The sequence below is a fragment of the Sinocyclocheilus grahami genome, unplaced genomic scaffold, assembly GCF_001515645.1.
Source record: "Sinocyclocheilus grahami isolate Dianchi unplaced genomic scaffold, SAMN03320097.WGS_v1.1 scaffold2793.1, whole genome shotgun sequence".
NCBI classification, from domain to species: Eukaryota; Metazoa; Chordata; class Actinopteri; order Cypriniformes; family Cyprinidae; genus Sinocyclocheilus; species Sinocyclocheilus grahami.
In genome coordinates, this window is record NW_015507970.1 from 21,820 (window position 1) to 34,988 (window position 13,169).

At 40.9% G+C, this 13,169-nt stretch overlaps 1 protein-coding gene across 1 annotated transcript in view; it reads right to left on the reverse strand.

The window, feature by feature from the left end:
* LOC107575656 (ethanolamine kinase 1-like) overlaps nt 1-12,464 on the reverse strand; it is a 28,269-nt gene extending 15,805 nt beyond the window's left edge. Inside the window, exon 1 of the mRNA XM_016262020.1 lies at nt 12,426-12,464. The gene's annotated coding sequence lies outside the window, so the exon portion shown is untranslated. The remainder of the gene's footprint in view (nt 1-12,425) is intronic.
* Nucleotides 12,465-13,169: the final 705 nt, after the last annotated feature.

Here is a 13,169-nt window from a genome sequence, read left to right on the forward strand (position 1 = left end):
GACTCTGTTTTAATCATTCTTGGGGACTTTAATAAAGTAAATCTCTCCCGTGAACTGCCAAAATACAAACAGCATTTTACATGTCCCACCAGAGACAATAATATACTGGATCACTGTTACACAGCAATAAAGGATGCATATCACTCTGTCCCACTCAGACATCTTCGTCAGGCCAAAGAGGATGCCTACAGAAACGAGGACAGAGTCTTGTACAGTCAGGCCAGGAACACACTGAATAAGGTAGATTAGAGTGGCTAAAAGGAGCTACGCTAAAATGTTGTAAGATCAGTTCACTTCCAATGACTCAGCTTCATTGTGGAAAGGTCTGAAAGTCATCACCAACTACAAGACACCATACCCCAGCACTGAGGCGAATCAACAACTTGCTGAAGAAGAGTTTTATTGTAGATTCGAAACCCCCCACACCTGTTCTGACCATCTCTCTACACAACCATTAACACCTCCTGTAACCCCCCTCTCCCCCACTCCTGCACTTTAGATCAGTGAAGATGATTTGCACCAGGTCTTCAAGAAGAACAAGAGAAGAAAGGCACCAGGCCCAGACGGTGTGACACCAGCCTGTCTGAAAGCCTGTGCTGACCAGCTGGCCCCCATCTTTTCACAGATCTTCAATAGATCTCTGGAGTTGTGTGAATTCCCTTCCTGCTTCAAATGCTCCACCATCATCCCCGTTCCAAAGAAACCCAAGATAACGGGACTTAACTACTACAGACCTGTAGCACTAACGTCTGTCGTCATGAAGTCGTTCGAAAAACTGGTTCTGGCTTATCTGAAGGACATCACTGGACCCTTACTGGACCCCCTGTAGTTTGCTCTGTCAAGCTCCTGAAGTTCGCAGATGACACTACAGTCATCGGTCTCATCCAGGACGGCAACGAGTCTGCTTACAGACAAGAGGTTGAGCAGCTGGCTGGCTGGTGCAGTCTTAACAACCTGGAGCTGAACATGCTCAAAGCAGTGGAGATGATAGTGAACTTCAGGAGGAACCCCCCTGCACTCCCCCCCACTCACCATCATGGACAGCTCTGTGGCTGCAGTGGAGTCATTCAAGTTCCTGGGAACCACCATCTCCCAGGACCTGAAGTGGGACACTCACATCGACGCCATTGTAAAAAAGGCCCAACAAAGGTTGTACTTCCTTCGCCAGCTGAGGAAGTTTAACCTGCCACAGGAGCTGCTGAAACAGTTCTACTCAGCCGTCATTGAGTCTGTCCTGTGCACTTCAATAACTGTCTGGTTTGGTTCAGCTACAAAATCAGACATCAGAAGACTACAGAGAACGGTTCGGACTGCTGAAAGGATTATTGGTGCTCCCCTGCCCACCCTTCAAGAACTGTATACATCCAGAGTGAGGAAAAGGGCTCAGAAAATCACTCTGGATCCCTCACATCCAAGTTATCCCCTTTTTGAACTTTTGCCATCTGGCCGGAGCTACAGAGCCCCAAATACCATGACAGCCAGGCACAAGAACAGTTTTTCCCCCAGGCAATCTACCTTATCAATAAAAATCTACCTTACCAATAAAAATGTGCAATAACCTTATATTTATTTGTTACCACATCCATCCTAGTACATCCCTGCATCTCATTCTATTCTATTCCATTCTATCATCTATAGCACAACTGCACATACAATTTATTTATTTTTCAATTTTTGTCTATTTATATTTACATATGTGTATTTTTTATTCTCTTCTTATTTTTTGGTGTCTGTGTGTTGTTGTCTCTCTGTACTGGAAGCTTATGTCACTAAAACAAATTCCTTGTATGCGCAAGCATACTTGGCAATAAAGCTCTTTCTGATTCTGATTCGGAAATGACAAGATTTTTATTTTGGGCCAGCCACTAGGGGCCCTATTGATCCCCTAAGGCAGTGGTTCTCAAACCTCTCCATGAAGTACCCCCAGCACTGCACACTTTGTATGTCTCCCTGTATCTGAAACACCCACTTCAGGTCTTGTAGTCTCCACTAATGAGCTGATGAGTTGAATCAGGTGTGATAGATGAGGGAGACATACAAAATGTGCAGGGCTGGGGGTACTCCAGGACAGGTTTGAGAACCACTTCCCTAAGGACCTTTATTTTATTTTTTTGTACTGTCCGAGGCTTTTGGGGGGCCTTAACATGCTCAAAAACGCTTGAAAATTGGCACACACATTGGAATCTATGGTTATTAGGATGCCGCAGAGGCTGGGACCCGGGCATGGCACAGGGGCTTTACAGTGCCCCTGTCACAATCATAGACTTTTGTGTTTCTTTCTGTTTATGTTCACTTGCCCAAGTTCCGTTGACCTAGTTTCCTGAGTTTCCCCTTGATTACTTGAGTTAGTCTATCTGTGTTTAGTCAACTATCCTCATTTTGCCTGTGTATTTAAGTTGCTGTCTGTTCAGTTCTAGTTTTTCTGGTCTCGCCAATGCTGAGTGTGTCATATTTACCTATATGTGGATTAATTAAAGATTGTTTTGAATTCATCTTCATCTCCGAGCGTGCTTCTCGGCACAGAAACATTACAGAAGACCCGACCTGCAAAAGTGTAAATACACAGCGTTTATTTATTTATGGATTCCCCTCTCTATCTTCATCCTCCTGCTGGAACAGGAAAATCACTCCCTTGAGGACCACACAAAGGACTTTGTGAACATTTCCAACTTAACCCACTATCCGGACAGCTGCCTCTGCTCTTTCTACATCGCTAGACTGAAAAACACCGCCAAGGCAAAGCTGTCTAGGGAAGGTCCTCAAGGGAGCTTTGCTGCATTTGTGGAGTGGGTGCTGTTGATAAACGGATCCAGTTTTAATCGTCGGCCCCACTGAGGAGGATGCCACTAGCCCCACTCCGGACTTAGAGCCCAGCCAACCGACACCCCTCCTGCGTGGAGCGTATGCCTGAGCCCAACGCGATCAACAAGCCATTGCCAGATGGAGCGACTGAGTTGAGGATTTCCCCATAGCCAGAGCCTCATGTCACATCTGATCAGGTGCGAGAGCAGGCCACATCGCGCGCAACAGTGGAAGTAACAGTGGAGAGCAAGGGCATGGAAGAAAGCCCCGCCCACTGCACCACCACTGGGGATGAGCTGCCACAGGACTCAGAGGATTTTGATTTGTATGCTGATATGCCTCCACTTATTCCGCCTTCATCGTCGTCAGTATGCCCCATTACGACCATGGAGATCGGTTTTGAGTCTCTCCTGAAACTGCCTGTCACCACAATCATGACCATGGAGGTAATTCCCCTATCCGCTGAGCTCCCTGTAACGGGAGTCACTATTTGGTGTGTGTGGGCAGCACACACCATCCCAGAAAATCTGGACTGCCATGAACTCCCACCAAGCCTCCCTCTCCCACCTCCCGTCCTGTATCCTCTGTTATCCTCTGTCAAGCTGCCGCCTCATCTTACCAGTCCCTCAGCTCATCCTCAGCTTTTCGTCTGTGGTTCGGAGTCGCTGCAGGACTGTCAGTCTCCAGCTCCATCGAGGTCAGAGGATCCTTGGTCTCCACCTCCAACCTCCGTCGAGGACTTCACCTCGGCTCGTCGACCCAGCGGCTCCACCATGGCTCCTAGCTCCCTTCTCTCCGACGTGGGCCGCATTCATGACTGTAGTCTGGGTCCCGCCTGGCTTCTCCTGCTCCCCTCTGTCTTCTCCCTCCATCTTCTCCACCATAGGTCTTCCTGCCATCACCTTCTGGTTATCCCTGGCTTTCGTCTATGCAATGCTCTCAGGGCAGAAGTACTCGATAGATCCGTTTTACTGTTATTTCTACTGAACTATGTGCTGCTCTCAGGGCAGGAGTACTCAATATTCATATCACTGTTGATTAGGCACTCCTGGTTTAAACTGTATACAGCTGAAAATTCAGTAGTCTAAGAAAAAGGATTATAACTGATTTGTTATATATTTGTTATATTTTTAACTTGCCTGCAAATAATAATAATAATAATTTTTATTATTGTTATTATTTTTTGTATTAATGCTCTGAACCCATACATTTATGCTTGTTTGTTTGTTTGTTTTGTTTTTCAGCTGTGAATTTTTTTCATGTAGTTTTTCTTCTCTTTGCAGAATAGCATTCATCACTGGTTCATACTTGGAGAAAGGGAATCTCTTGACTTGTAAGTTCCTCTAGTTTTAGTTGAGAATCTTGATATTTGAAGTCCCCATATTTATTTTTCCCAAATATTACCTTTCATGAATTGTAATGTAGCTGTTTGTAAATAGTTTTGTCTCCTAAAAGTAAGAATTGATTCTGAACTGCTGTGCTGAAATGAGTGTCAGGAACTCCAGTCTCACTTCCTGTTACCAATTATCTGTTAGGTTTGTTTGTATAATTCCAGCCTATGGACTTCATCGGCTGTCCCTCAAACGTCTACTCTAATCTGCCCTCAATCACTGTAGTTCTAGCTGAGGCCAAACAGAGAACAGTAGGCTCCAGAAACTTCAGGGTTTAAGGACGTATTATGTGTCTTTAAGAAATTGTCAATTTTGAGGGAGTTGTAAATGAGTTTTTTATCTTTGATCTTATGATTTTACTAGTAATTATGTTTGTTTACATTGCCACATTTCAGATGCTGTGCCGTGCGCTGGTCAGTGATGTAATGTTCCTGGTATGCAAGTTTGCTCCACAAAAGAAATTGGTCCAGGAAATATATGAAAATTAGGATGTTCATGATTCAATATCCAAAACTAAAGCTTTCAGGTAAAATACATATTTAACTTTTTTTTTCATGACTATCAGTATAAATGGAAACCAGATTCTTTATGCATTTCAAATGCAGGAAGACATTGCAAACACTTCTGGAGACTTTGAGAAGATATCTGGCAAGGCGACCTATGGCCTAGGGCCTGGTTTAAGGGGGGCATGTTCAAACTACAGCAGTTTAATGATACATCTGCTATCATAGATGCAAACTGTTATGACCCGGGGTAGCACCTGTTCCCTAAATGGGATCTGTTCGCCTCTAGGTGGCGTTCTGGGTTCTGGTGTGTGTGTTTTCTTTTGTCTGTTTGCAGGGTGGAGACAAGCGGCAGGTGCGGTGGATTACCTGTGATGAGTTGACTGATAAAAGGATCTGTCCTCCAGTGTGGTGGCCTCGTTGGAGCTTGACTTCTCTCCAGCACCAGACTTTGAGCTTTCTTTGATGTTTGATCTTTTGTTGTTTTCCTTTCTCTTCCCTTTTGGGTTTTATTATAGTTTAAATGATGTTAATAAACGTAATAATAATAATTTTTAATCCCGTATGTTTGCAGAAGTTTTGCAACAGTTGCGTGTTGAACCGTACCGAAGCAGTGCGTATCATCCACAGAGTCAGGGAGCCTTGGAACGGTTCCACCAGACCCTAAAACAGTTGTTGCACGCTTATTGCATCGAACTTCATAAGGACTGGGAAGAAGGTCTCCCTTGGCTCATGTTGGCCACTAGAGAGGGAACCCAAGCAAGTTTGGGCTTTAGTCCTAATGATTTAGTTTTTGGACACGCGGTGAGGGGACCTTTAGCAACACTTTTTGATGAACCAGTGAAACCCGCGTCACATACGAATTTGCTGGACTACGTTAATGGGTTTCGTCGTCGACTTCTGCTGGCCTGTAAACTAGCCGGTGAAAATTTGTTTAAAGCTCAGAGTAAAATGAAGGTCCAGTTTGATAGCAGGGCGGTGAGTAGGGAATTCAGTCCTGGAGATCAGGTGTTGGCTTTACTTTCTATTCCGGGTTCGCGTTTTTTTTAGCTATCATAATCCCCTCACGTTTTTGCGTTCCTTGCATTTTCTGAATCAGCGTCTTATTCATTGAGCGTTGTTTTTGCAGCCGTATTGTTTGGAAATCCGACATATTCGGGGAGTTCATAATGTTATGGCTGATGCATTGTCTCGTTCATTTTGAGATTAGGTAAATGAGTCATCGACCTGTTTTCTGATTGTTTTTTTTTCCTTTCCTCTCATTCAGGTATTCCTTTCTCGTTTTTTCAAGGCGCCTGCAATATTCGAAGGGAGGGATGTGTGGTTTGAGGGGATGGTGGAGTTGCTTGGTGGGTGGTTTTATATGATTATGTATGGATAAATTGAGTTGGATTTTGTAATTTTTGGTAGTTTGGATCAGAGACTGAGTAGTCCCTGTCTTGAGGGGGGAGGTGTTACGACCTGGGGTAGCACCTGTTCCCTAAACTGGATCTGTTCGCCTCTAGGTGGCTTTCTGGGTTCTGGTGTGTGTGTGTGTGTGTGTTTTCTTTTGTCTGTTTGCAGGGTGGAGACAAGCGGCAGGTGCGGTGGATTACGTATGATGAGTTGACTGATAAAAGGATCTGTCCTCCGGTGTGGTGGCCTCGTTGGAGCTTGACTTCTCTCCAGCACCAGACTTTGAGCTTTCTTTGATGTTTGATCTTTTGTTGTTTTCCTTTCTCTTCCCTTTTGGGTTTAATTATAGTTTAAATGACGTTAATAAATGTTTATTTAGAAGGCGAACATTTAGCATTTTAGGTCTAATCAGCCAATATTGTTTTAAATAGCCTGCGTAACACGTCATCTTTTATAACATGGGATTCTGACCAAACATATTCAATCTTGATTTTTGTAAAATGTTGCAACAAGATATTATTTTATTGTGTGCAAAAAAATTACAGTTTTTGACATAAGGTAATAAAAAATATTTTTAAAAATACCTTAAAATAACTACAATTGAGCATGTAAAACAAATATATTTTAAAAAAAAATCCATGTGGAGCATGCCCCCGGTTCTCACCCTTTTTTCCCCCTTACCTGTTTTCAACTCTGTGCTATATCTTTTTGTTGTGAAATGTTCCTGTGTATTATAAATTCATTTAATTCAATGGGTTTGTTTGTAATTGTATAAAAAAATGAATGAAGTCATAATTATACTTGATTATTATATTGGACCCGTGAACCGATTATTTACAATCAACTTTAACATTTCTTTAATTTTGTTCTTACACAAACGTTTATAATAATGTTGCGTTTATAATTTTGTTCAGTGTACAAACAAAACATGAGGGCTCGTATCATAAAAGCTTCAAAACTCTGCTGTCTTTTGTCACATAATTGTCTTTATTTTTCATATAATACTGCACATAATTTCGCCGGATTCAGCAGCAGATCACACTATAAATGAATGCATAATTGATTACTTTATGTCCTCCGTGTTTACTTCTGAATAAAGCGGGCACTAAGAAAAAGTGGGCGCTTCATGCGGGCGCTGCACAAGTGTTGCCAAATCCATATTTTCCCCGCGGAATTAGGCTACTTTTCCGCTGTTGCCGTGAGATGTTTTTCAACTTCGTGGGTCCACGCAACCCTACTAACACGATATTTATCCCCCTGAACATGGTTGTGCTAGTTTTGGACTAGTTTTGAGCAGCAATTGGGGGGATTTTGTTGTGTAAACCTGGAAACCCTGTTTGTATCATTCTTTTGTGCATGCAGGTCAGTTCAGAACCATGATCTGTTCACACTGTAAAACTGATATTGGGCACATTTAAAACAACAATGTGAACAGCAACACAAAAAAATTGGATCTGAGAAAAAAATCGGAATTGAGCACTAAGGCTCGCAGTGTGAACGAAGCCATAGAACCAATTCAATTAATAGGGATTATTAGGAGGCCATGATTGACAAGGGCCAGTGGCAGCAATTTGGCCAGGAAACCGGGTTTACACCCCTACTCTTTACAAGAAGTGCCATGGGATTTTTAATGACCACAGAGAGTCAGGACCTCGGTTTAACGTCTCATCCGAAGGACGGTGCGTTTTACAGTAATAGTGTTCCTGTCACTACCCTGGGGCATTAGGACCCACACAGACCACAGGGTGAGCACCCCCTGCTGGCCTCCCTAGCTTCCAACAGCAACCTAGTTTTCCCAGGAGGTCTCCCATCCAGGTACTGACCAGGCTCAACCCTGCTTAGCGTCAGTGGGCAACCAGTCTTGGGCTGCAGGGTGATATGGCTGTGGCATGAGTTACAGCACGATTTAAAAAAAAAAAAAAAACTAACCATTTTGGCTATTTTTTGAATTTCAAGTTTTAATTTCTATGCAATGGCCTATGAGAACATTAAGTTGTTGCACATAGATTGACACTGGGATCTTTCGCAATCACATTTATGTAGCACCAAGTTGACTCTGTGAGAGAAGTCCTATTCAGACGGTAATTGTTTCTCATGTGAACATATGTAAAAATGTATTAACATGGCACCTCAGTGATAACTCATGAATTTGATGATTTATTCACAGTGGAGCAGAAAAAGATGTGTGATCATTAATATGAACCTAGGAACGCACTGCTGACATGGCCTGTTGCATGGTTTTCTGCTTTAAATAAAATGTCATATGCTTGGAATAATAAATTTACATTTACATTTAGATTTAGTCATTTAGCAGATGCTTTTATCCAAAGCGACTTAAATCCTACAATGTGATTTTCTGGATTTTCTTTTCTCATTTTGTCTCTCATAGTTGAGGTATACCTATGATGAAAATTACAGGCCTCTCTCATCTTTTTAAGTGGGAGAACTTGCACAATTGGTGGCTGACTAAATACTTTTTTGCCCCACTGTATATATATAGAGAGAGAGAGAGAGAGAGAGAGAGAGTCGGGGTACTCGGACTCGTACTCGGAGTACGTTTTTTTAAAGGACTCGGACTTGTCAGGGACTTGGAAGCATTTTTACTCAGACTTGACTCCGACTCGAGCCTTTTGGACTCTGAAAATATGTCAGAATCCAACCGAGTCCAGGGACAGTTGACGGAAATGTCACTGATTCAATGCATTATCATGAAAGTGATATTCAGTATTTGCGAGTGTTTTTAAGTATTGTCCAGTACTTGAAAGCCTCATAGAATGCGCCTCTCAGTCAGTGTGTGAATGCCGAGTTTTTTCGCTTGAGTTCTCTTAAGTTCTGTTATAGCTACACACTTACACGAAAAGTTATGTCAAAATGCCCGTCTTACAAAAGAAAAGGAGAAAATCCCTCACTGCTTTTGACTTAATCCCTTACTAACTTTAATAAGAATAATATATATTTAATGTATACAGTGAAGATAATTTTTACATTTACAGATTTTTTCAATTGCTAACAAGCATTTTCCAATACTTAAAGTACTTTTTCTAAACTCTTAACACAGCAACACACCTACATCACATAATTAGCCAAATAGTTAATTTCCTGGCCAAAACCAAATTTTGTTAAATAAATACAAACTCTACATTTCAAAATGCTGAATACCTTTTTCTACATATACTAACTCTATCAAAACACAGCAAACCCGATTCAAAATTGAGTCATTCGGTCAAAACATTAGCACTACTTTTCTATCCAACAAAAACATATAGTCAATCATAGCACAGTGACTGTCAAAATTTTAACAGCTGATGACTTTACAAAAACTGCATTAATTGTCATGTTACAGTTCTACCTGCATATAGACAATATAAATATCCATTGTTTTTTGTAATTTAGTTACCTTCAACTGAAACCCATTTTACATTTTTAAGTGTTGAATGTGTTCATTCTTGGCAACATACTGTCTAAAATTGAAGGAGACATTATAGAAATAAATAGGGTCCCCATGCAGAAATTTCAAAAATTGAAATTGCTTTCAAGTGGGTTAGGGTTGGATGTGGATGGTGCCCCCATGGTAGCTGGTGCCATTGTAAAAATGGTAACTGTGGCCTCATCTCACAATTTGGGCTTCGATTCTTGGAATTGTGAGTTTACATCTTGCAATTCAGACTTTATCAGAACTTTGAGATAAAAAAGTCACAATTACCCTTTGCCATTTATATTCCATGGCAGAAATAAGCTTTCTTAGGTTCCACGTGTGTAAGGGGAAAAAACAAACGCTTCCTCTCCCAGGCATTATTTTTTTCTCTCTTTGACTCTGTTGTTCTGCATCAAAAAAAGAAGAAGAAAAAAAATTCAAAGAGGTCTTTTTACTCTGTTGATTCAATGGAAAGAGCATCAACACCTGACTATTCCTCCAACTGAGACTGGAATCAGCTGTTCCTAAATATTTCAGTGATAAGTTACTTAAAAATGCTTATCAGTTGTTACAATATTTTATAGAGACATTTCTTGAGCTGTTGTCATGGGGGAAGTTGTGGCCTAATGGTTAAAGAGTCAGACTTGTAACCCAAAGGTTGTGGGTTCAAGTCTCGTACTGGAAGAAACGGTACGATATTGTAGGTGGGGGGAGTGAATCTACAGTGCTCTCTCCCACCTTCAATACTTGAGCAAGGCACTGAACCCCCAACTGCTCCCTGGGCGCCGCAGCAAAAAAATGGCTACCCACTGCTTTGTGTGCGCGTGTGCGTGCGCGTGTGCGTGTGCGTGCACACGCGCACTTTGGATGGGATAAATGCAGAGCACTAATTCTGAGTATGGGTCACCGTACTTGGCCTCACATCCTGTCATTTGAGACTGTTCCGCAGTAAGAATGATTAATCTGTTACCGAATGAACTGGGGAATCTTTTGAGGCTGTCTGTTCCGCGGTAAGAGCGAACTATGAGGACATTTATCAATTATGAACTGTGGTCTCTGCTCATGTGGTGGAAGAATGAAGTGGTGTAAGATGTGTATGCTTTGGTTATTGTATAATACACTGTTTTTGCATATGAAAATTACTGAATCATTTGTGTGTTTGTTTACGTGACCTTGCTTCATGTTAATTCACAGTTCATTAACTGTTAACAGATCAGATACAACTTTAAAATGTAATAACGTATTAGTAAGTTTTGAACTTAATATTAACCAAGATTAATAAATGCTATATAAATATTGTTCATGATAACTAATATTGTTAATGTTAACAAATGAAACTTTAATGTAAAGTGTTACCAAAGTTTTATATATTGTGCTGTGTGTGTGTGACAGCTAGGGGTTCAGTCAAGTAAATCTGTTAAAATTATTTTATTTCTTGTATATTTAATGGAACGACTGAGACGAGAGGTGTGCGAATCCATCTGCAAAGCTTTTACTAAAAGACGTGGTCAAAACAGGCAAGGGTCAACAGCAACAACAGGTATAGCACAGGCAAGACAAAAGAGTAATCCAGAGACAGGCGTGGGTCAAACGACTGTAAACATAATCCAGGAGCAACAAGTAGCAAACGACAACGATCAAAGAGAAATGTAAGACAGGCAGGTGATCAGGAAACAGATAATCAGGCAAAAGCAAGACGTGACTAGACTAGAAATTGGAACTAGAAACTAGGACAGGGAACTGGCTCCGTAATGTTGCTAATGCAAAACAGCGATAAAAGCAAAACAAGACTCGGCTCTGAATGGTGGTTTGAGACTGATTTATATAGTGTGTGTGTGTGTGTGTGTGTGTGATTGGCTGCAGGTGAGTTCATAATCAATGTAGTACAATGGGTTCAGGGAAATGCAGTCCGGGGAGAGATGTAGCGGCTCATGAAAAGAGTCATAGTGGTGATGGCTGACCTCTGGAGGTGAGTGAATGGAAGTCCATGGACCGAACTCATGACAGTATAACTGTTCTATTAGGACTGGGGAAGACGTAATTATACTTTCCATTTATTTAAAACAATTCTATCCCTTATTCACACACATTTTGTCAGCTGCTCTGATTGACTTTAATTTCCTATGCAAGGTATAATGTTATATAATATAATGTTATATTTGTACCTTTATTTATTTATTTTCCAGTTCGCATATGTTTAGTTCCAACCACTAAAATGTCTTAATTGCCCTAGGAGAATGAACTTTTTTACCAGTAAAAAACAGTTGTCATTTTGGACTGTGATCTGTTTGGACCCTGTAACCGGAATGCATGGCTATATTTTAACTTTTGCAAGAATGCAAGAATTACTCTGTACATTTATTATTTACATTTCGCAATGAACTCATTTCTCTGTGCGCATGAAAATAAAGACCTGCAAAAGAGCTTCCTGCTAACTTTACAAAGAATGTTTTTGAGGCTTATTAAAGTCATTCATATAAATGTTATGTAGCGCTTTATATAACACAACAGTGACAAACTAATTCAATTTCAACTAATTCAATTTCTGTAGATCAAATAGAGCATGACAGTAGCAACACCATGATTCCCCGGGAATATATAAACTGATCATACATGTATGTATACCTTGAATGCAATGTCAAGTCAAGTCAGTTTGGATAAAAGCATCATTGTATGAATGTAAACAAATTATTCTGTCCTCCAGAGTCAGCAGGCCATCTTTTATTTTCCTCTTCAACAGAAATAATTGAAAATAAATTAAGAGGTAAAAACAAAAATTGTTTTTAATAAAAAATTAAAACGCATTATATTTCAGTCAATTTGGGTCTCATACATAAAACACAAAACTAAGTCTTTTAAAATCATGTTTTAAATTATTTTTAAAACATAAAATGTATTTAAGTTTAATGATGAACTTGCCTTGATCTGAATATCTTCTGGTTTCCACTCTGGCCTCAGTTTCTTGTCAGCATTGTGATTTTGAACTGTAGTTGTGGTCAGAGACAGATGGATCCTCGAACACACATAAGGGTGCTTCAAATTTAGCGCCTTCAGCCATTGCCTCAGGTGCTCCTCTCCTTTAGATGGCGGGTGTAAATTGTAAAGTGCACCACAACACCCTGACCGCTTCACATTGTGTTCGTAACATCATTGGTGCAATTGTTCTCTTCTCTTAATCCAATTGTTATGGCAGCCCCTAACTGAGCATATAATACTTGACATTTGCGTTTTGTTCTGTTATCTAGCCACTATCTTAGGTAGGTCTCTCTCAGCCGGAAATAAGATGACAAAATGTGTATGTGTATGTATGTATGTAAAGCACATTTGTTATGACAAGAAGAGCAGCGAGAAATCGTTATGAAGTGTTTTGGTAACCCTGCGGGTCTCCAGGAGACTGTGTCTCAACCCCTGCCCTACACCCTCATTCACTATCCCCTACATGAGTTTACTAATAGAGTCCACCTGACAGAGAGAATGTAGACTAATGAGTGAATTCAGTCAATGATGAACAGCTGCTGTTAACGAGCAGAATCCCCTGAAGGAAAGAGCAAAAAAGAAAACTAAAACTGACTTCAGCCATAGCCTTAAATGAAATCAACTGAAATAAAACAGCAGAGGAGGATTACACAACTCCACAAACAGCATTACCAGCTTCACTCATTA